This window comes from Periplaneta americana, chromosome 2, assembly GCF_040183065.1.
Source record: "Periplaneta americana isolate PAMFEO1 chromosome 2, P.americana_PAMFEO1_priV1, whole genome shotgun sequence".
NCBI lineage: Eukaryota > Metazoa > Arthropoda > Insecta > Blattodea > Blattidae > Periplaneta > Periplaneta americana.
In genome coordinates, this window is record NC_091118.1 from 30,420,241 (window position 1) to 30,446,296 (window position 26,056).

The window sequence follows — 26,056 nt, forward strand, 5'->3', positions numbered from 1 at the left end:
AACAATCATTGCATCATAAATTTTAAATTGTTTAAGTCGATTTAAAGTTTCTCGTGGGATCGTGCCACGGGCACCGAACATGAGCCCAGAAACTGTCCAATGTGTGATGTGGTATTGTGCTCTGAGATGCTGACAACAAGGCTCATATATGACTTGTTTTTCACGACACACCTCTTGTGGCTGTTGCTCGTGCATCTCGAAACGGATTGTGGGATCAAGAATGACACCCTTATCCTTCTGCCGATCAATTACGACGATATCAGCACGTCTAGTAGAGCCATCAGAAGAGACGCAACCAATCTCATCATAAACCTCATAGCAAGCCTTCTGACGGATTGAAACTGCGATGAGAGAACGAACCGTATTATGTCTGTTGATTCGGAGCAATTCTCCAAGATGGCAGAAACCCAAGACGTGAGGAAGCGTTTCTTGCTCGTCGCATCTTCTGCAACGGGCTGAGTCAAGAGTTCTACCAGGGAGAGTACGTACAGATATTGTATCACAGTTCATCTTAATGGCTTGCGTCCACTGACTGCTCGAAAGTCCCTTTTAGGTTGAGATCCACGAATTACCTTCCTTCCAGTGAGAATAGAAAACAACTCCCAAACCTTTACTTTTCAATTTGCTCCATTGATGAAAAGAATCTTCACGTAATTCTTTTCTTAGTGTTTGAGAAAAAATACGTTCAGAGCAATCCAAGGTAATTGGTAATTGTTTGATGCAATGTTCAATTTCGTTTGGAAGATTCCGAGTGGCTGCTACATGAGGGTTGTCAAAGTGTAAAAGTCTTTGACAAATATTTAAATGCTGAAGGTAAGCTTCCCACTAGCTAGTTAGCATGGCTCTGTCGAAAGGCAGGAAACGTGTGTTTAAAGAAGAATGGGAGGAGACGTATTTTTCGTGTGCTTATGGGAACAATAGTATAGGCTTATTGTGCTCAAAAGTTCCCCCCCTCGCTGTTATTTATACTCGCTTTAACATATTTTTGGTCATATCGCGAGTTAATCTTTTGGGTGAAATCCGAAGGCCTGTGTACTATTGTTGAGACTGGTTCTATTGTTGCGAACTAGATGGCGACTGTATATGTATTACTGATTTGTTATGAATATGATTTCGGTGATGAATGAGGCCGGTGATTTTCAGGGATTTTGTGGCCCGTATTTCCTGGCATTTGCCTTACGGTTGAGGGAAAACCCTGAACTCGAAAGTTTTTAAAAGGGCATTTATCAACACAATATTAAACGTCATTATAATGTAGCCTATGTCATAGAGAACATCAGAAGATCACAGGTATTTATGAACATTTTAAATGCAAATTGCAGTACGAAGGGCAATAGCAAAACGTAGTAGATATGTACGATATGGTGCGATCATTCATTACAATGATAGATATCTGGAAATCAAATATGAGGGAAAAACAGTTCCATCATTTCCCATGCTTACAATCTCTTTCTGAATCAGACTTAAATAATTATGCTCATCTAAATCTAAAAACAGAATTTCAACAACGGAGATTCGGTGATTTTAAAAATATTGCAAATGATTTCTTACTTTTTGCGAATCCTTTGACCATAGACATAAACAAGGTAAAGCTGATTTACAGAGTGATACATATTTACAAACGCGGTGCAAAGACACGTGTGGTTTAATAGTACATTATGCAACGAGCCTATAATGGTAGTAATTAAGACGAAAGTATGATTGTTTATGAAACGAGCGCAAGCGAGTCTCATAATTTTCATACGAGCGTCTTAATTACTATTATAGGCAAGTTTCATACGACTTTTTATGCTCGACCATATTTCTAACTTGAAAGTATTGAAAATTAGGTCTTTTTATGGTTATGTGCGAACTGACCTGAATTGTGAGCTGTGCGCAGACGCGAAAGTATTGATTTTTTCCGAGGCCGAATGTCATTGACCTTGGCACAGAATAAGAATGAACATTAGTCAGGTATAAGCTGGAAATTGATTTAGAATTGAAAAACGAGATGACAAATTGAATTTATTTGAATATTATTTACAATTAACGCTAATTATTATAGTAACAGAACATAACCTTCTGCGACAGTATTGGATTTCCAGCCTCCGTGACCTTTCGCTAATTGTCTGTCGATTGCATATCCGAGAATAATCGATATAACGGTACAAAGCTGACTTGTGATTGGCTGAATACCTGTACTTTAATGAGTAGGTGTACTTTAATGACATGCATTAAAGGACTGCTACCAGATGTATAATTACTACATTTCGGCATGCTCGACCATAAATTTCTTTAAAATTCTGTCTACGGAAAAATATGCTTCCCTTAGGTTATTTTCCGCCAATATAGCGGCTATGTTTGGTTCCACTTACAGTTGCGAACATTTTTTTTTTCAAAATTGAAACTTGCAAAATCAAAACAAAGATCGCGGCTGAAAGATGGCAATTTATTCGCTATCTTGAGATTGGCTATTTGTGACATAAACTTAGAATTCTGTGGCACCTTGAAAGTTACGGTGCAGTAAATATGAAGTTTGTGATGGCTGCACGCCACTGATGTCTGAGCTGGCCCTCAACCCTACCCACAACCATGCGACGACGTCATGTGTATTGCTGGCTGCGTTGCCTGATGTCATCGTGAGTACAATCCTGCCGATGACTGCCTTACGGTATGAGCACGCAATACAGGTCTGATTCTGCGGTGTGTAATTTTCTGAGTACAGCTATGTATTGGATATTAAAAACTCAAAACTTGAGGTGGTTTGATGACATTATTACCATTAGAAATGAAATATTATTATAGTTAATGCCATGATGTGTCTTTTTCGTTAATTATACATGTTAATGCTATCTTGATGATATGAAAGTGAAATGTTTTGGGGTTATGTAAGTAGATGTAGAGAATATCTTAAATTAGGTCTTCATTTCTATAATTTACTGAGTACAAAACTTACGTAAGATAATAATATTGTTATTAAAATCAAATATATTTATAGTTATTATATTAATCAAGTGAGGTTGAGTCTTTTTCATATACTTAATGGCGTTGTGGTGTGTATTTATATGAGTCATTCTCTTCAGTATTGGCTCGAGAGAGCGCAAAAATTTCAGTTCCTAAGGAAATACCAAAAGGTATTACTTACTTATTTATTAGTAGTAATTATTTTCAGTGGTTTTTCTTGGCAGGAAGCATATAGAAATGCTAATATAGGTGCTAACATTGTTAAAAAATGGCTTAATTCCAACTTCCTTTCTTTAAATATATCTAAATTAACTTTAGTTCCTTTTTCGTTAACAGCTGCCAGTGTTCAAAATTTAAAATTTAGCGATAAATATAGACTAATGATACACAGTGAAAATTGTTTAGATTACAAAAGTTGTAAATGTCCACCTTTGAAAGAAGCCACGTATGTCAAATATCTGGGTATCATTATTGATCAGAATTTAAAATGGCCTCATCACATTACTTATCTTTGTAAGAGGCTTCGTAAAACAATTTATAAATTCGTTAATCTTCGATGCTACTTACCTATTAGAGTTCTACGAAATGTTTATTTGGCCATTATTCAGTCTATCATTCAATATGGTATCATTGTTTGGGGTGGAAGTACAAAAATTAATCTTAGTCCGTTAAATTTGCTACAAAAACGAATAATTAAAATTTGTTTGAAGAAACGTTTCGATTATCCAACTAAATTAATTTATTCTGAATTTAATGTATTTAATATTGAACAAATTTATAAGTATACGCTGTTAAAATTTTATCATAAAATCGTAATAAGTTTGTATTACAGACACACAATTATGACACAAGACGAAATATTAATTCAACATTAGTAGAACGTAAATGTCTCACATCTGCTGGTCTAAAGCATAGCATAAATTTTGGCCTTCGGTTGTACAATGCTTTAACTAAATTACACCCAGAACTTCTAACATGTAACCCACTAACATATAACAAGAAAATTAGAAACGTGTTAATATCTTCAATTTGATTAAATAAATTTATAGCCTATGTGTATGAATTGATCAACCTATATTATAAGTATTTGTATTCTATAATTTTGAAATATATATTAGTCCTACTTTTCACGTGCGATATTATTCTTCTCTAGTGTTAATATTATATTATATAATTCCATTGCCGCTGTAATTATATTTTAGTTCCTATTTTATTTTACTTATTTATTTATATTATTCTTTTTTTTTAATTTTAATATTATATCTGAACTGCGACCGAGCACGAGCGCTGCTCATTCGGTCTCAAATTTTGTTAATACTACTGTATCTTCTTTTTATATTGCTTGTATTATTTTATTTGTATTTCTCTTTGTTTTGTTTTGTAATTATATTTCTTTATTCTGTATATTTGAGTTTAAATAAATAAAATAAAATAAATAAAATACTGATAAAATAAGAGGCCTACAAAATTATGCATTCTCCCGATCATTTCAGCAAGGTCTCTTAGCAGGATAAAATGATTTTACCCTCTACATTTCAAGCTGTGCATGCAGCAGCTATACTAAAGTGCTATGTCTATTGTTCGAAAGCTTAGCAAACCTGACATTTTTTTAACTTTCGCCTACAATCCACAATGACCTGAAATAGCTATTGCTTTACTCCCACATGAAAAACCCACTGATCGTCCTGACATTGTTACTTGCGTTTTCGTGTTGAAACTCAAACACTGAAGGTGGATAGGTTCAAGAAAAAGTATTTTGCATTAAAAAACCATTCAGAGGGGGTATGTTTTATCATTACGGAAGCAAATAACTTTCAAAATGTCTGGTATTCTTCATTGAAAATAAATCTGAAAAAAAAAAAATTATTTGAACGTCTAACGAACTTAGTTTGCAGCATTTGCTGCACAAGCCACTAGTTTTTATTGAATTGCAGTACGTCACATTCTTTTGTTCTCAGCTAAGTTATTGTTATATTTCTCATACAGAATATAGGCTGTGTGCGTTTAAAATACTAGAATTACTTAATATTTAATAGGGAACGGATTTTTATTAATATTGACCAAATAATTAACACAAGTCAAGCACTTCTGTTGTAGTTTATCATTTGTTCATAACTACTACCAACATTAACAACCTGAAAACCCATTCTAAGGAATTAATAACATAAATAGTAACTGGATTAAAATTTCAATTCAAAGTAAAATTTTGTATGCTTCTGTTTTCACATATAATAGGCCTACTACGTGGAAAGCCCCAGTAGCATAAAACTTAAAATAAGAAGACATAATCACTTTTGCTTCATATTCTTGTAGGTTCATGTCATTTTGAAGTATTAAATAAAATGGAAAAAATTACTGTAAAGACTAAGAATTAAATTATATCTTCTTACAGACATAAAGATATAATTAATACAAAATATTATATCTTACTTCCCTCGATGCAACAAGAAGGTGTAAAAAATTGTCAACTCGCCGCCCCTTGCATTTCGTTGGAGATTACTATTTAGCATTTTTGCTAAATGTTGCGTTGATTCCTTCGAAAATCGAAATATTCGTCTGAAATTATCGTCGTTATATAGTTAGAAAGAATTATTTCTGTCTCTAAACATTCTAATCCGGGAATTTAATACTTGTAAACACAAATTTTCCTTTGGTAATCATCCAGCTGATCTACTACCTCCATCTTGTATACATGAAGCCGTGGTATTAAACCTACCCCAGCCGTGGTCTCTGGTTCAGATCATGGTTTCGAGCCATGGCTCAGAAAAATGAAAAAGACCTCGTTTTATAAATCCAAACGCGGTTTAAAGCCATGGTCGTGGTCTAGACCTCGTTTATGAAATCGAACCATTATGCCTATATAGCCTAATGAAATCATAATATATACAGTATAAGCAGACGTCATTAAAGATAAAATATGCTATAATTGAAATACACTTCAGCGATATAAAGAAAGTTTGAAATGAATCTTGACCTGACTGTCCTTTAAAAAGGAATATTTCTAATATTATACGGAAGTCTATTAAATAAGTTCAAAGATATATTCTCAAACTGTCATGCGATTTATTATATTTACGCATACAAAATATAAAGGCGAACCGTAAGTAATGTCATTAATTTCAGGGAGTTATTCATTGAGATATTTCAAACAAAAACTTTAATTTAATTTTGCTCGATTTGTTATTGTTTGCTTTTCGAGAGAAAAAAAACGTTTTATATGAATTATTTCATAGCGTGTTTTGTGAAAACCAATGGATTTAACTCTCATAATGCTCTGTAAATTTAAGAGAGCAGTGTATTATGATAAAAAATTATTGAAAGAATTTTAGTTTTATTCTTTAAACATGCAGAAATTTGATCCGAACAAATGCAAATTTTCATTGTGCAAAGGAATATAATATATGTAATAGTAATGTTACAATTACAAGAAATAAAAACAGGGATATTAATAATCATTATTTATTATACTGACATCCAAATGGATCTGACAAGACAATTCATGGTCAGAATATGAAACAATAAATAGTTAACTTTTGCATATTTGAGAAACAAGAACAATGGACGTAGATTCTGGTTGTCTAATGATTCAGCACCTCTGGATGTTGTTAATGACAGATTTCTGTTGACCCAACACCTAGCTGCAGTCGTAGAAATTGTCTGTGGCTGAAGTGTGATGACTCAGAACTTCATTGTAGAGGCAGCAGTTGACTATGGTTGAACTCTAATGAATCAATGAATGAATGAATGAATCAATCAATCAATCAATCAATCAATCAATCAATCAATCAATCAATCAATCAATCGTTTATTAATGTCATGAGCAACAGTTTGTTGCAATAGACATAAAATATACTAAATTACAAAAGACTCACCACGTCATTGTAGTGGCAGCAGTTGACTGCGGTTAAAGTCTGATGACTCAGCACCTCATTGTAGTGGCAGCAGTTGACTGTGGTTGAAGTCTGATGACTCAGCACCTCATTGTAGAGGCAGCAGTTGACTGTGGTTAAAGTCTAATGACTCAGCACCTCATTGTGTTGGCAGCAGTTGACTGTGATTGAAGTCTGGTGACTCAGCACCTCATTGTAGTGGCAGCAGTTGACTGTGGTTAAAGTCTGATGACTCAACACCTCATTGTAGTGGCAGCAGTTGACTGTGGTTAAAGTCTGATGACTCAGCACCTCATTGTAGTGGCAGCAGTTGACTGTGGTTAAAGTCTGATGACTCAGCACCTCATTGTAGAGGCAGCAGTTGACTATGGTTGAACTCTAATGAATCAATGAATGAATGAATCAATCAATCGTTTATTAATGTCATGAGCAAAAGTTTGTTGCAATAGACATAAAATATACTAAATTACAAGAGACTCACCACCTCATTGTAGTGTCAGCAGTTGACTGTGGCTGAAGTCTAATGACTCAGCACCTCATTGTAGTGGCAGCAATTGACACTGGTTGAAGTCTGGTGACTCAGCACCTCATTGTAGTGGCAGCAGTTGACTGTGGTTAAAGTCTGATGACTCAGCACCTCATTGTAGTGGCAGCAGCTGACTGTGGTTAACGTCTGATGATTCAGCACCTCATTGTAGTGGCAGCAGTTGACTGTGGTTAAAATCTGATGACTCAGCACCTCATTGTAGTGGCAGCAGTTGACACTGGTTGAAGTCTGGTGACTCAGCACCTCATTGTAGTGGCAGCAGTTGACTGTGGTTAAAGTCTGATGACTCAGCACCTCATTGTAGTGGCAGCAGTTGACTGTGGTTAAAGTCTGATGACTCAGCACCTCATTGTAGTGGCAGTAGTTGACTGTGGTTAATGTCTGATGACTCAGCACCTCATTGTAGTGGCAGCAGTTGACTGTGGTTAAAGTCTGATGACTCAGCACCTCATTGTAGTGGCAGCAGTTGACTATGGTTAAAGTCTGATGACTCAGCACCTCATTGTAGTGGCAGCAGTTGACTGTGGTTAAAGTCTGATGACTCAGCACCTCATTGTAGTGGCAGCAGTTGACAGTGGTTGAAGTGTGATGACTCAGCACCTCATTGTAGTGGCAGCAGTTGGCAGTGGTTGAAGTCTGATGACTCAGCACCTCATTGTAGAGGCAGCAGTTGACTGTGGTTAAAATCTAATGTCTCAGCACCTCATTGTGTTGGCAGCAGTTGACAGTGGTTGAAATCTGATGACTCAGCACCTCGCTGCAGTCGTAGTATATCAATTATGGCTGAAGTCTAGTTACCAAATGATGTTAATAAGAATTTTATTTCTTCTTCAATGGATATAGTGTACAGATACTTTAGCTGCTATATCATTTTATTTTCTGCAGTAATTTCCAGTTTTAGAAATTGTTTTTTTGTTTTTGATTAAGTACTTCTTGTTGCATTTCTTCCTGGTAGAATGCATTTCTGTGACTCCTGGTTAGCAGCGTCCAATTTTCTTGGTATAAGATGTGTTTACACAGTTGCATTACTTCTTGGTAAACTGTAATGTTGTTTTCCTTGAGTTGAATTTCTTGTTGACAGAAGATATTGTGGGTTGTTCTTAGTTTCATTTTCCATTCATTGAAGAATATGTTATTAAAGATAATGTTTTGCTTTAGTTGGAGATCTTCTGAATTGGTGATGCGATAGTTTTTAATTACAGAGGAACTTTATCTCTGATGGAGAATTGATTAATGTTTTCTGTATGTTATCAATCGTGAGCTCTTGATGTAGCCTATTTCTTTAGCTTGGAAGAGTTTGGCTTCTCATGAGAAGAAATGACATGTTGTTGAGTTTATTTTAATTTTTGGACAAGAAGAATGTATTTGTTTAAAGAATTGGATTTCATTTATTAGAAAAGATATATAAGGTCTGCTAGTTGATGGCTTTTGTTTGATAGGAGGAGATAATGTGATGAGTTTTTTTATTGAAGATGAAATGCTGATTTGTTCCGTTGAACTTTGTTATGTTAGAAGATATTATGATTTTTGTTGGATTTTTGATAATTTGATTGAGAAGATACTATAATGACGGTTTTAAGAGGGGAATCTGCTTCTCATAGGAGGGAATAAGTTTTTTTCACATCATAAAAGTTGTCATAGCTTTCATGAAAGTAAACTTTTTTTTTCATATGATTGCGATATGATTTTTGGAATTCGAATTTTTTTTTCATATGACATTTTCATTTGTGGAGATGGTATTTTTTTCACGTGGTGGCGTTCTGATTTTTAAAATGGATATGATTTTTTTTTCAAGTGGTGGCGAGTGATAATTTTGTTGAGTTATACTGAACAATCTGTTTCGTAACAGTGGCCTTGTGAATTGCTTTCGTTTGTACTATATAAAATGTTTTGTAAAAGTTTACACATTTTTGTTTTTGAATTTTATGCCACTGTAGTAATCCATTATCGTCCATGTAATTCGTTTTCGTAAATACATGGGAATTACTCATAGTTTTGAGGTACATTTTGCATTTTTAGTTATGTTTTATTTCTTAATATTGGCGACTCTGTTCTACAGAAAGCATAGAGGTAGGGCTCCATGCTCTCTGTACCGTGCGGAGCAAGATTGACCAATACTTGTATCATCTCGCTCCGCTTATTCACTTCCTGGAAAGACAATCCAGGTAATCGTTGAAGTAAAATTGAACGGCACATGGCCGTTTCCTATTTTTTAAGCACAGTTCATTTCCCTCCTTATGTGGAGGGAACTGAACTTAATCATTCTGCAGTCAGTTGCCCTACCAACTGATATTAGTCAACTACAATTTGAATTCACTAGTTTCATTGTGTATACAATCATTTCTAAATAATTTGTATAGGCTATAAGTAATATAATTCTTTTGCGATAGAATTCAAGATAAATGGGGGGATAGGTGATTGCCACATTCTTGCAATCACTGTTACTTTGGAATTTTGATACCGACGTATTATTACATGAATGCATGAGAATATAAATTCCCAATACAGTTGCTCAATGGCTTGTATTAGCCTACTTGTCTTTGATTTGCTTAGCCTACTTTTGGTGGCTACGTAGGGCCATCAGAAATGTTTTTTTTTCAGATATTTTTTTTAATGTTTTTCTTACATGATTTTCTTTGGAGATGGTATTTTTTCACATTAATTTGGTTGAGATGGTATTTTTTCACATAGGGTTATGATTTTTTTTAAATGGGTATGAATTTTTTTTCAAGTGGTGGCGAGTGTTAATTTAGTTCAGTTAACTTATATTCCTTTTTTTAAGAGTGGCTTCGTGAATTGATTTCGTTTGTATAGAAAATATTTAGTAAAAAGTTACATATTTTTGTTTTTTAATTTTACGCCACCGTAACAATCCATTAATGCCCATGTATTTTGTTTTCGTAAATACATGGGAATTACTCACAGTTTTGTTGAGGTACATTTTGCATTTCTAGTTCTCTTTTATTTCTTACTTTTGGCGACTCTGTTCTACAGAAAGCATAGAGGTAGGGCTCCATGCTCTCTGTACTGTGCGGAGCAAGATTGACCAGTACTTGTATCATCTCGCTCCGCTGGATAAACAAGCCAGGTAATCATAGAAATGAGATTTAACGGCACAGGCCGATTCGTATTTTCTGGTACAGTTCGTTTCCCTCCTCATCTCGGAGGGAACTGAACTCAGGCACATACAGTCAGTTGCCCTGCCAACTGATATTAGTCAACTACAATTTGTACTGACTAGCTTCATTGTGTACAGTTTAATTTTTATATTCTAAATAACCTTTATATAATGTATATGACTGTTTACGATAAAATTCAGGATGAATAATTGTAACATAGGTGATTGCCACATTCTGGCAATCACTGTTATTTTGGAATTTTGATGTCTGCCAGTTTCTTTTTACATCAAAGTATGGATTATGTGTATAAAGATTATTCTCTTTTATAATATTATACAGATTTTGATATGAGTAGATATTTGAATGCATAGTATCGCTTTCATAATCTTTATTTCTCATACTAGGCCTATTGGCGGCTATAGTAATAAAAGTATTGTTTACAGAAAGCATAGAGGTAGGGCTCCATGATTTCTGTGTTGTGTCGGTCGAGATTGAGGCATAGCCTACTTTATCACCATGTTCTGTTTATGCCTATATAGAGAAGCATCCGGTTAACATTGAAGCCGTTCTGCAGTTTGTGACAGTTGATATCTCTCCTTATCTCGGAAAGAATTCAACTCTGCCACCTTCCAGTCAGTTGTCCTGCTAGCCCTTATTGTTCAGATCCGATTTGGACTTTTCAATGCGGTTAAATGCAACTTTCACTTCATATTTTTATGTGCTACATATGTTTATATATTTAATGATAATAATTGGCTACCATGACAGTATAAATAAATGTATCTTTCATTTCTGCTATTAGTTATTTTGTAAATTATGCTGTAGTATGTTATTCTCTAAATTTATGTATGACTCTATAACTGACTTGAATTTGTTTCATTACGATTTAATTTCATAATTTTCACTCTGTTGTGAGGTCAAGATTTTTAGTTTACATCCCTTTAAATAATTGAGACAGAAATCCTCTTTTATTCTGTGTTGCTGCCGGAGTTCTGTGCTTCCATTAGAAACTGTGAAGTGTGTTAAGTCAGTTGAAATTTCCATTCGGGTTACGAAACCCATATCCCTATTGGGAGACAATAAAATGTTCTGATACTTTCTGTGCCTCATAAATAAAGTTTGCAAAGCACCTTCACTGAACTCCGGCAATGTAAAATAAATTAATATTTGCATTGTTCACAAAACTAGTGCCATATTCTCCCCAAACCCACCCAACCCGAACCCTAACCACCCAATCCACCCCCACCCACCCCACCCCACCCCACCCCAACCCATCCCACCCATACCCGCCCCTGTACCCACCCCCTTAATCCCCATGAGGAGTTTTACCTCCATCCTCCACGGCGATCCTGCAGTTGGGAAGTGTTCCTCCCACCGCGCCGCCGGTGTACCATGAAAAGAAAGAAACTTTATGTTCAGACAAATTGTTCGCAGTCAACTAACTAAGTGTAAGCTACTTCATAAATATAAGTCCCATAACACGAGTCGCCAAATAACGCCAACTATGACCGTGCGGTGTTATCTTGACGGAGCCTTTGACATGTGCGGGCTGTATGGTGCATTTGAGTACATCGCACTTGTGGGCGTATGGTTTTTGTATGACTTCTTTTTACGACGTTTTACCAACTGCTATGATTAAGTGAAGCTACTTGTGGCTCCATATTGGACGTAGACGATAGCAGTCATTCTAGACTTGCTGTATAATGGTCGCAACTTGTGCAGCCAACCACTGTACATACATTGTACATAACATGTTCGACGTTAAGTGGAGCTACTTGTGGCTCCATATCGGACGTAGAAGATAGCAGTCATTCTAGACTTGCTGTATAATGGTCGCAACGTGTGCAACCAACCACTGTGCATACATTGTACATAACATGTTCGACGTTAAGTGGATCTACTTTTGGCTCCATATTGATGTAGACGATAGCAGTCATTCTAGACTTGCTGTTTAATGGTCGCAACTTGTGCAGCCAACCATTGTACATACATTGTACATAACATGTTCGACGTTAAGTGGAGCTAATTGTGGCTCCCAGAGTTCACTAGATGCGACCAATTTCTGCTTGTCCGCACATACACTCCCGCACATTGTCACTGTTTTGGTACTTTGGAATTATGCCACAGTGTTAATCGCAGGATTAAATATCTTTGAGCTGGCGACTGAGTGCGTATTTTTCATTTAATTTCGTCGGTTAAGGACGACAGGTCTGCTGTCTGTCGGAGAAACATCACAACTGGTAAATTGTACTCTCCTCCGTTGAGAGGAAAGAGTATTAAGAGGCAAACCTCTGAATATTGGAAAAGCCTATCAAAAATAACTTTACTAGGCTCGTAAAACAGGAAGGTCTCCACTCAAGTATTTTATTTATAATGGTCATTGACTAGACTTGCAGCTAGAGCTGCGGTTCTTAATATCGCCCTCTATATTGAGCATATGCCTGATCGTATGAAGTGAGGTTGAGAACTAACATTTAAGACATGTTTGCGTGCTTTTGTTTTCAGAGTAGTGATTAAAATTACATGGTAATGCTAAGCTCAATCAACTTTAGCATCTTAGTCAACATTTGGACGCGTATCTCTGTTTCCACTCACTTTTCTGAGGAATATGAACCATTATTTAAGGGTACTATAGCACTCACTTGTTGATCAGGTTTTTCAGACAGTGTGAGATCACAGCTTAAGGCATTGCAGGGGGAAGGAATATGGAACTAAGTATGATTAAAATCAATTCTTGTATTAATATTTTCTTTTCAAAGCATCTTTTACTACATGTATTCTCCCAGCACGTAGGCTTTATGATGACAGATACTGTTGTGAACAAAACAGTGAAAAGATTATTCCAGTCCAGTGAAATCGGATAACAATAGAAATGTGTACGTGAGAACAAAACTGTATATAATTTCAGTATTCCATAACTCAGACTTGTAGAATAAGATGATATTGTTAACCTACATTAACTTTAGCGTCTTGGCGAACATTTTGTGAGGAATATGAATCATTACTGAAGGTATAAGGCTCAGTTCTTGATCAGGTCTTTTAGACAGTGTGAGATCACAGCTTAAGGCATGGCGGTGGGAAGGAATATGGAACTAATTCTGATTAAAATCATTTCTTGTATTAATATTTTCTTTTCAAAGCATCTTTTACTAAGCTTACATGTATTCTCCCAGCACGTAGGCCTTATGAGGACATGTACTGTTGTAAACAAAACAGTGAAAAGATTATTCCTGTCTTCGTTAATTAGGATGTCATGTCATGTCATGTCACAAGAATACAATTGAAATAAATTAAATTTAATACATGAAGTATACAGAGATGATTAGGATTAAATAAAATTACACAGGCGACGGTTCAGAAAGTTCAAAATGTAATGGACAGTACGGTAATAAGAGCCATTGCACTCCAAAGGGAAATTATTCATACTGATAATTATTATAGGCTATTTAAATTATGTGTACATGAGAACAAAGTCTATATAATTTCAGTATTCCATATCTCAGACTTCTAGAATACCTCGAAAATTGTATCTTAATTTTAAAAAATCAGGGTTTTGCTATGTCGGGAACATAGCCATGAGTTTTACGTGAATACTTCTGTCTTAAGTGGACAGATCTAGACGAGGTCTTTCGTTTGGTACAAAGATTAGCGTGCTACCGCATCGAAATCGCGAGATATAGTGCCCTGAAATTATCGCCTATGCTTAAAATGTTCGCCAATACAATAGATATCATCGGAAGCATATTTTAACGGCCAGTTTGGATACGCCTGTGTCATATTCACTATCTGAAGAGTGAAATTATTATTAAATCAATGCCTCTTTATTCATTCGAATTCGCTTTATTGTGTGGAATGAAAGAGTGCATCATCATCATGATCCTGAACTCCTTCGGTTTCACCCAAGTGTAAGCTGATCTCGTTGTCTTTGTGAACTTCGTATCGTCCTGTAGATGGGGGTGATATTGAACACTCTAATTTTAAGAGCCTGTTCCTACACAGCTTAGTTACATTGAATTTTATCATATTTTCCGGTACTAATTTGTGCCACCTAACTAAAGCTGAGCCTTGTAGGACTGCAGGACGATATCAAGTTAACTATATCGCGATGTTTGTCGAAGGTAAATAGTATGAAGGGTGGGGGGTGGTTGCGTACAGGCATGCGACTCAGGCAACAGAACACATTTGCGTTGTGTAGTGGACAGAGCTCCAGAGTTATCTGCATTACGTATCTTACGTAACGTATAATATTTATAATGGCTGAAGCATCAAATATACCAATAGTAAACAAGGTGATGGAGAAATTAGGCACATAAAATTTCGCAGTAAGTGGGGTAACTATCATAATATGAAATTTATGTAGCACAGAAATTAAAGGTACGAAACGTAAATTCGTAACACAACATTGTAACACGAAACAACATAATGCACAGATGACAGTTTAACTGAGGAAGGAGGATAAGAATCGCGTGTAAGTTACAATTCAATGTGTACCACACAAAAAGAGATTTTTCACGTTTTATGTAAAATGATGGTATGTGTCAGTATACCAATAGCCTAAATAAAGTTGAAAATACACACTTTAAAACTTTATGCGAAAATACGTGGAAAGGGAACTCCGAAGTCAATCAACTTTACTTAAATAATCTACTATATACCGAAATGCTATGATGATGTTATATCTCGCATACGACTAAGTGTAGGAGATAGTAAAATATAGGTTTCCATCTATGGAAGCACAGACGCCGCTGCAGGATTTGTTGCAATGTCGTTACGGGCATTCTTTCACCAGACAAACCCAATAAAACTTTATTAACCTCTGAAATTCGTGAGAAAGTGGATCATTTAAATAGAATCAAAGTTTTTCAAATGCCTATGACCGTCTTATGGCCAGACGAAATAAAAAATGATAATGTAGTTTCTTTTCATCACGAATGCTACATGTCAAAAGCAGATAAGGAACTTCAGCTACTGTAGCCGAAAGTTATCCTAGCCCATGGGCTACATCGAATAGCCAAAGAAGTTTCCTCCTGCTACAGTGATGTGAACAGTTTCATATCGAATGTCAAATAAATATTTTTAGTGCACCAATTCGGGTTACGAAATTCAGAGAAATGGTTCTTGGAATCCCTCTACCGCCGTAACCCATTGCAATGAGATGGACAGAGCTGGATACTGCAGTCTATATTGCTACACATTATAAAAGGATTGTAGACGTAATCAAAACGTAGGTAGTGTTTACTGCAACAGACTCCACAATCCAGTATTGACGACGTGACCTGAGCTCCAGTTTATTTGTAATGTGAATATACACCTTATTCTCTGTTGTTTATTCTGTAGAACAGCGTACAGAGATTGTACACTGACCTTCCCTGTTCTCTGTACTTGCTATGCTATAGTTTGGGTGCACGTAACTTAACGACAAACGTCCTAGATGTCTCAGCTTTACACCTAACATAGAGGCTATATGTTCGGGGACGAATGGCAGCTAAAGCCGGAAGTTCGCTATGTTGTCATCGATTTTCTCTAACCCATCCAGCCGCACTATTCACCTGCATTTTATTCATCCCCTATCAGAAATGAATGAGTACCAGGGACATTTCCTTGAGGATAAGAACGGCGGGCACGTAGGGCTGACATCCCTACTGCCATTAATGCCGATTGTATAGCTGGAGCCTTAACGTCCCGCGACCCTCTGGGCCGATTTGGCCTGTAATGGAATTGCGTTTACTGACTACTTTGTTCAGTTGTAACTTTTCACTGAGGAATTGAATTCATTTTGTCATTCAACATGCGTAACTACTCGTATATTTGGAAGTACCTTCTTCCAATGTAACTTCGGTTTGTTTATTTATTGCATAATTTGAGCAGTGAATTAAATTGTTCTATAGCAAATTAATTTTAGAAAAGACTGTACTGTTCATCTGATCGGTTTAATACAATGAAGGACCTTGCCCTGTGACATGCGTAACTGGTACGTGTTTGCATATTTACTGGTTACGACTCGTGAATCACTTACAGCTGGATTCTGAAGCAGGCCCTACCGCAGTCATAATTTGTTTTCTTCGGCCATTAATAGCGGCCCTACTGTGAGACATGTTCGCCTGTTTTTGTTCCTGTTGAATTCGAAAGGTCTGTGATTTGGTGCTTCGACTGTAGTAAGTTGCTCAGTTCTTGCAGTATGAAGGCGATATTAGAACCTGTGGCGTTATTTGGCTTTTCTCCTTTCCAATCTTTGACTCAGTAAGTCGATGCATAGTCTAAGACTTGTTTTCTTAATACTGATTACGCTGTATGTGAGTAATTCGCTATTAGTGATAGCATGTTTATAGGAGCGTTGTTTTAATCGCTTCATAATTTAGTACTATTTTTAAAGTGCTATCTGCAATTTCCACTATGAGTCTGTGACCTCAAAGTATGTGCTGCACTGTCAGAAATTTGATACAAGTACTTTCCTTGTGATTATTCTTTCGTCGATTTACTGAGGAAGTGTTTATTTTATATTCCTACTCGTGTTATGAGACTGCATCACTTTTATAAATCGTAAGACCTAAATGCACGTGGTAAATGTCCTTACCTATATGCAGATATTTAAAAAATCTATCTTTGTTTGTTATGACTTTAATTAGCGTCTGAATGAGATGAAGGTGGTAAGATAATGACAGAAAGTGAACCAGAAATTACTACAGATTTTGTTGTCCACACCTGTGGAGTAACGATCAGCGCGTCTGGCTGCGAAACCAGGTGGCCCGGGTTCGATTCCCGGTCGGGGAAAGTTACTTGGTTGAGGTTTTTTCCGGGGTTTTCCCTCAACCCAATATGAGCAAATGCTGGGTAACTTTCGGTGCTGGCCCCCGGACTCATTTCACCGGCATTATCACTTTCATCTCATTCAGACGCTGAATAACCTAAGCTGTTGATAAAGCGTCGTAAAATAACCTACTAAACTAAAAAATAAAAACTACAGATTTTGTATAATGAGGAGACAGTTAATAAAATTTGATTAGGACAGGAATTTAATTTTTGCTGTATAAATATTAATGATGATATAATGCACTGATTGTATACTATAAATATAAAAAACCTATAACTACAATATACCTATACCTATCCTACACACTAGAACACTAAGAATAATGATAATAGTAATGAAGCAGATTCTCGACTTACCTTAATTGTCTTGGCGACGAGCCCTACGAGGACCGCGGCCGTGCAAGTTTTGCCCTAATCCCCTCCGTCCCTGCGTCCACGCGCCGTCCCCTGTTTTCTAAAGGCCCGTTCATAGAATTCCAATTGCTCCTTGGTAGGATTAGATGCCAAATATCTTTGGTACAAAGCCTCGTGTTCCTCCGCTGTCAGGCCTAGGTCGAAGTCGCGTCTGTCCGTACTGGACGCGCCATCAGGCTGCGAGGCAGAGCCCCCCGGAGTCTGCTGGCTGTCGACTCTGTCCGTACTGGACGGTCTAGCAGGCTGCGGGGCGCTCTCCCTCGCGGAGGAGCGCCTCGCTTCCTGCTGCCTTTGACGACTTGACCAGGGAGGAATTCCGTCTGTACGTTGTCGGAGGGCCCGTCTTTCTGCTATTTCCGCCCGCATAGAGAGTGCCGGCTTGTCTTCCTCCCGAGGTATCTCAATGACCTCGGGAGGAAGAACAATCGTCACCCTCTTGCGCGGACGGTCAGCCCCCTGTTTTTGTCGTGTACCCTTTTTGAGAATAGGGCGGGGCGGCGGGGGTGGCGGTGGTGTGGGTGAAGATGGAGGTGGGGATGAGGGGGGTGACTGTAGTGTCACTGGTGGTGGGCGTGTTGGTGGATAGGGGGGTGCGTAAAAGTATGTAAAATGTGTGGGATAACGGGAGTGTGCGTGTGGTGACTGTGAAGGCGGTGACGGCGGAGGAATACGATCAGGGGACGTGGAGGCATCACTTCTCTCCGGTAGACGGTTCCATAGGTAATAGCCCCCCAACCCCACAGTCCCAACGATACCCACGGTTCTTACCAAATCTGGCATACCCCACGAAATCCGCGATGGTGCTTGCACAACCGCAGGTCCTCCCCAGAACGCATTCTTTAGCTTCAAGGAGTGAAACTTGAGGGACTGGAAAATTTTCGACATCGTAAAGCTGCGAAATCACAATCCCAAGTGTTTCCAGGGAAACGATCCCCACGTCCTGTGTGTTGAGCATTGTTGATGACGTCGCCACGACAATAACCAAGCTGCGAGTGCGTTCAAATACCGATACAATAAAAGATGCGAACGTTTACACTTCTTCTATCCTTGCGATATTATTATTTCCTTCTTTTATGCGAATAGTTGAAAAATGTGATTACTGTTTTATAGCTAGACGAATATTGAATACCGACATACAAATACATAGGAATTAAAATTTCTATTAGAATTCAATCAGCTTCCTACATAAATTGTAATTCAGGATTAGTTGTTTACTCGTTTTGACTTCATACGGTGATATATTGTTTAGAGGCATCTTCTTGTTTGAATGCTAAATATGAATGTGTTGTAAGATAAGCAATTCTTACGCCGAGAACAGGAAAATTTTGGTATGCCTCACATTTTTTTATTAGTAAGAGAAGATGTTGATTACCTAAAAATAACTGAAAATAACGAATATGCTTAATGCCCTTACATTTACATAAAAGTATTGCAAATACTTAATCTGAAGTGACCGTAAGAGTTAATAAACTGTTGGACGATCTTAACTTCAGAGTGTCAGTGCTTGCAGTGGGGCAAAATATAACTCCGCCGATGGTGTCAATAATTATTTCTTTTTGAATATAAACTGTACTGGATAAATGCATCTACAACATATTACTGTCACATATTATGTAATACATTAATGTTTTTATTAGGTACTTTAATTTACTATAATGAGCATTTTCAATTGATGAGCTAAGTAATAAATATAATGTAGTAGCCTTAATTTTTTAAACAATTCGTTCTTAAATGCAGTCAGTGAACCTTTGTGCAGTAGAACTACTTCTTTGTACACTTCGTCCATTACAAATTAAAGCAAAGCAGAAGTTGAGAATATTTTCATATCCTTCACGCAATTGTTTTAGTTATTTGATGCGGACAGTATGGCGGAAGTAGCAATTGTCTGTCAGTAATCCTGAAAACATGTACGCTATGTTAATTAAACTCTGAAAACATAGCCCAGTACTTTACATACAGCTGCTTCAAGCAGAAATAAAATCACAGCAGATGTAGATAACACAAATTATTAGCTGATATTTGAGACGGTCAGGATGCCAGAACTAACCTTTCTCTGAAGTTTGTATGCAGCCCGTAAAACTCTCAAAGTATAGCCCAATGCTTTCTGTAAGTTATACTTCATATTTGGGGAAATGAAACCTTGCATAAACTGCATAAGTCGCAGTATACTGAATAATTTTATTGAACGCTCTGTGGCATATACAACAGAATAATAATAATAATAATAATAATAATAATAATAATAATAATAGTAATAATAATAGTAATAATAATAGTAATAATAATAATAGTAATAATAATAATAATAATAATAGTAATAATAATAATCATAATAATAATAGTAGTAGTAGTAGTAATAATAATAATAATAGTAATAATAATAATAATCATAATAATTTATTTTTATTTATTTTATTTATAATATTAATGTGCAAAACAACAGCACAAGGCCAATTACAGTTTAGCACAAGATACAAACAAAACAACAAATGATGATGAGAATGAATGATAGAAATGCCAGTGAGATGAAATACAATCAATATAATAGTCTATATAATAATCATAGTCATAATAATAATAATAGTAATAATAATAATAATAATCATAATAATAATAATAGTAATAATAATAATAATAATAATAATAATAATAATAATAATAATAATAATAATAATAATTTGTAAGGTATAACATGGGCAGTATTGTGAGAGAATGTATACTGGTGATGGTGGTGGTGGTCGTGGTGATACTGGTAGTGGTGGTGGTGGTATTGAGTATTATTTTCTCTTTCACAGTTAGGCCATGAGGCAGTGATGTTTAAGCGCCTGCACCGCGTGCTCTCAGCAACCCTCACAACATTTCCTTAAATCGATGATTGTACTTTATCTTGCTAGAAGTGAACCTTACTTGATTTATATTGCTTGCGGTATTAGCATGCAATACAGGCGCTTTGACATTCCTGCCATTAGACCTTATCTGCAGCTCGCAAAAACAATACACTAAATACCATAAATGAGGAGCTTATTTAAGAATAAGTCACACAAAATTACATAAAGACAATGGAAACAAGTGACATGAAAAATAACTGGACATGAACATCAAGGAGACACTATGGTGAAATATTGGTGAAAAATTAAGAAAATTCACTTAAAAATTTATTGTGACTCTCCATACCGAGCTCAAAAAGCTATGAAGCTTTTGAGCTAATATACATAAACTATAAATTGTGAAAATTGTGACGCAAGGATCCTTTTTAGTGATATCAATATAAAATACATTTACAAAATATCATTTTAAATCTATTAGCCCTAATGGCACCAAATTTTGTACAGATGATAGTATTACAGGCGTGTTTATGTTATTTAAAATTCATAAATTTTGGATTAAAATTGTAAAAGATTTAAAATTCACATACCTAAGTATCCCCTTAACCAACATAAACAATTAGAAGCAATAATTTAATAGGGCATTATTATTATTATTATTATTATTATTATTATTATTATTATTATCATTATTATTGTTATTATTATTATGTCTGCTGTCAAAATATTTTAAAGTTAGAATTTATAAAACAGTTATATTACCGGTTGTTCTTTATGGTTGTGAAACTTGGACGCTCACTTTGAGAGAGGAACATAGGTTAAGGGTGTTTGAGAATAAGGTGCTTAGGAAAATATTTGGGGCTAAGAGGGATGAAGTTACAGGAGAATGGAGAAAGTTACACAACACAGAACTACCAAGCATTGTACTCTTTACTTGACATAATTAGGAACATTAAATCCAGGGCGAATCCAGAAATGCATATAGAGTGTTAGTTGGGAGGCCGGAGGGAAAAAGACCTTTAGGGAGGCCGAGACGTAGATGGGAAGATAATATTAAAATGGATTTGAGGGAAGTGGGATATGATGATAGAGAATGGATTAATCTTGCACAGGATAGGGACCGATGGCAGGCTTATGTGAGGGCGATAATGAACCTCCGGGTTCCTTAAAAGCCACTAAGTACGTAAGTATTATTATTATTATTATTATTATTATTATTATTATTAGACAATAAAAGTACAAAAGAGTTATCGGAGACTTTAAGAAAATTACATAAAGTTAAACAAGCTGAAGAGTGTTATGTGGAATTAATATAGAAATATAAACAGGGATTAATGAATCAAAATAAAGGAAATTATAATTTATATCTTTTATTTCACAAAGGACTAGTTTTTTTCAGAGGTACTGTTTTTCAGCAGCAGAGATTTAAAAGGCAAAAACGTATTACGGCGAACGCCAGTAGGGGAAGTTATCCCCACCCGCGCCGCTCGGCACCTCGCTCGCATGCTCTCTCTCTCTCTCTCTCTCTCTCTCTCTACTCTACTATCTGTCCCGCTTCGATGGATCACTGCCTACCACTATGTAATACGCATTAGACAATACGCATTAGACAACTGTCCACAACCACAATGCAATACGCATTAGACAATACGCATTAGACAACTGTCCACAACATGTACTGACACAACCAACGAGTTAGATACTATAGAGCGGCTGAAGACCTCTGATAAGCGCTCCCTGCGGAGGCCAACAGTACTATGGATCGTTCCCTAAAAAACATGGCGGTCTATAGTACCGTCAGCCTCCGCAAGGAGTGCTTATCAAAGGTACACTGCAATTAAGACTTTAAAATTTCCAAAAATGTCTCATTCCCTCGGATTTAAATGAAATATACCGTAAATCATAATATTCGTTGCTGGATAATTAAACCCTCTCAATACAGGTACCATTGCCGCAGAGAATTATAAGATAAGACGGACTGAGCATAAGCGAAATATCTGTATTAATAAGTTTGTACCATCAAGAGTTTAGTATTTATTGTGTTTATAGGGCCTACTCCAATTTTCTTTTTATTAATGCGGAGGGCTCTTTTTGTTAACAAAGAGGAAAGTTAGCACTAGCATCACACACAATTTGTCATTATTGTTCAAAATAATGTAAGAACAGTTTTATTCTGCAAAAGCCTCTGCCTAGTTGCGAGACACGTGTGAGATCAATGTTTGTTTCAAATTATATTAGACTACACGATGTCTTCATCACGCGAAAAGAAGTGTAGCTAGCTGTGGCTCCTGTTGTTTCTGATAACAATGTTAATCGTAAGAATCTTATCGTTTCAATAAATGTGGTGAGTTATGATCATGAGTAACTTTCTATTGGTGTCATTCTTTAATTATTATGTTGCATGCTAAGAGGTTATTTGTAGTTTTAATAATTGCAGTTTTCAAAAGTTCTCTGTATTAATTCCAATTTCAAATGAATTTTTCTCAATAACTTAATTACTGGATATTTTTTTTAATTTTCGCCACTACCTTTCCTATATTTTACTCCTATTAGTTACATACGTCGTCTCTCTTGAAATCACCTGGTGAGCACTGAATTACATAATTTCATATTAGGTTAGATTAGCTGTAAGGTAATTAAATTTGTGACGAAGTCAAAAAATTATTTATTTTTCTTCTGCCGACTAAATTCATCCTTCTTTAGGTGCTTTGCTTTGGTTGCATCGAGTATAGCTTGTCATTTAATATCTGGGCTATATTTAGTGAAACTAATAAAACATAGACCTACAGCTGTTATAAAACGTAAAGTTTTGTGTGTATTTTACTTTTTACTTATTAACATAGTCTTAATATGTAACTCAATTCACAATAATACTAACTTCATCACAGTCATTTCCTACAGCATCCGAGCCACGCCCCTTTGTTTTGACTAACCGAAACATGGCGGACCAGTGTTCAATTGTCTTCAACTTTCTGAGGTCTTTGGCCTCTCTATAGTATCTAACTCGTTGGACACAACACAACACAACACGATGTAATGTGGTTTTCATTAAACAACACTCACCTGTTAACTTTGCACGTCCTCGAAGTAACACGATATTCTTTTTTTCCCACAGGTTGGACACTCATAATGAGTACACGTCTTCGGTACGGATCATCACTACACGTGGTTACGTCTGTACACGAAGTTGGACACGGACACAATGAAGCCACCCCCGTAGTCAACCTCTACCAAGCGACATTCACAAGCCCACCAGTTTCTAACCACGCTATTCGGTCATTGTCCCCTTCTACAATACGTTATGGCAGTTCCCTTAAACATAAATAGATTCATTTTCCCTTCTACCCCCAACTCGCCTCGGTAGCGAGAGGTCTAAAGCGTGAACAAAAAGCGTGCGTTTAGGTTTAGTTACGAACTTTCTCGGATCGAATCTCCCCTCCTGCGAAGTCGTAAGAAAAAAAAAAGAGAGAGACATGAAGCAAGGAACAGAGAGGAAGAGGCTGGAGGGAGAGAGAGGACAGACAGACAGGGCGAAGTTCATCTTTTGCTTCGTAGATGTCGTTACTCTTTTTGTTCCACTTTCCTACACTAGATGTCACCCCACCCTAAACCCCTATTTCCACTCTTTCCCGCTAGGGTGTGTGGTGAGCTTGTAGGGGAAAAGTGGAAAGGGGACGTGGGCGGAGCTTTGCGTTCGCCGTATTACGTTTTTCCCATTTCAAACTTTCAGACCTCGACTATTCCTGACATCTTGTGGCAAAGAATTCCAGGACCGACTGTGGCTATTGTGAAGGAGGCAGAGCACAGAGATGTTCAATGATTCACAGACACAGCAGTAACAGTGGTGGTGGTGGTGGTGGTGGTGGTGGTGGTGGAGGTAGTAGTAGCAGTAATGTTATTTAACCCCGCTTTCAACTGTAAATGTTCTTTACCGTGGAAACTGAACGTGGGCTAGGTATTTTCGAATAGATCGGTAGCCACTAGCAATAATTACGTCACAGGCCTGGGCCTAGGACTTGTCGCTGTACTGAGAGACACAGTATGACTAAAACCACTTTTTTCGGTATCAGTAATACTGCATGCTACTGACTGACGTTTTTGTTTTGTTTTCCTTTCCCACTTATCTAGAATCACTCGCTATTCTTTTCCATCCGCCATATTGTTACTTGTCAGCCTCCATTCAAGTCCTAACCTCCAGCCTCTATTGTTTTACTCTCCTCCCCAACTGTCTGATCAGAGCAAATGCAACTTTTGTTCTGCAAATGTATTTCACAATGTTACATTTGTTGGGATGAAATTTCTGCACATCTGATGGACTGAATTTTGGTTTTTTCCTTTACTACCATAATACACTGTTCTCTTAAATTAGCTGATTTTGAGCATAGTGGGAATTCAATCAATGCTTTTCCCAGGACTCTATGAAATATTTCGTATAAAACTTTTTGATGTCGAAAAGGAAGCAAAAACAATCAAAATTATATTAAAGCCTTTTGTTTGAAATATCTCAAAGAATAGCTCCCTGTAATTAATGACATTACTTACTGTTCACCCTGTACATTTGTCAGTCACGTGTGGAATAATCATAATTAGAAAAACGTACTGTATAATTATTTATGCTCGACCATGCCGAAATGTAGTAATTATACACCTGGTAGCAGATCTTTAATGCATGTCATTAAAGTACACCTACTCATTAAAGGTCAGGTCTTTCAGCCAATGACGACTCAGGTTACAATTGTTCAGCCAATGACAGGTCAGCTTTCTACCGTTATAAAACCGCAAGTATAGATTATTCTCGGATATGCAATCGAAAGAGAATTAGCGAAAAGTCACGGAGGCTGGAAATCCAATACTGTCGCAGAAGATTATGTTCTGTTACTATAATAATTAGCGTTAATTGTAAATAATATTCAAATAAATTCAATTTGTCATCTCGTTTTTCAATGTCGAATTCAATAATCAAGGTTATAATATTATAATATTATCAAGTTTAACGGGACTACGTCAAGGTCAATGACATTATTGTTCCTCGGAAAAAATCAATACTTTCGCGTCTGCGCACATCTCACAATTCACGACCTAGAACAAGGTCACTTCCGATCTTGTCAGTTACAAATAAAATGTATACATCTGAATACCGGTAATTTCAAGTTAGAAATATGGTCGAGCATAAAAAGTTGTATGAAACTCGCCTATAATGGTAATTAAGAAGCTCGTATGAAAATTATGAAACTCGCTTGCGCTCGTTTCATAAATATCCATACTCAATTCTTAATTACTATCATTATAGCTCGTTGCGTAATGTACTATTATAATTTCTCTTAACTGATAGGGTGATTCGAATGGTGTCTGTGAAATGCTAAGTAGTGAAATGTATGACTATTTGGATCAGGAATTATAAATAATCTTTCTTTTTTTCTAAAAATACGAGATTGTTTCACCGACATATTTTAGAGTGTAATTTGAAACACTGTGATATTATGATGCGATTTCTATTACATGGGGTGG

General features: G+C 36.5%; 1 long non-coding RNA gene across 1 annotated transcript; it reads left to right on the plus strand.

Annotated features, from left to right (window-relative positions):
• The first annotated feature begins 10,429 nt into the window (after positions 1–10,429).
• On the plus strand, positions 10,430–24,264 carry LOC138691747 (uncharacterized). The gene is made up of 2 exons (XR_011329954.1): positions 10,430–10,468; positions 23,664–24,264. It is a non-coding gene; the product is annotated as an uncharacterized lncRNA (long non-coding RNA).
• Positions 24,265–26,056: the final 1,792 nt, after the last annotated feature.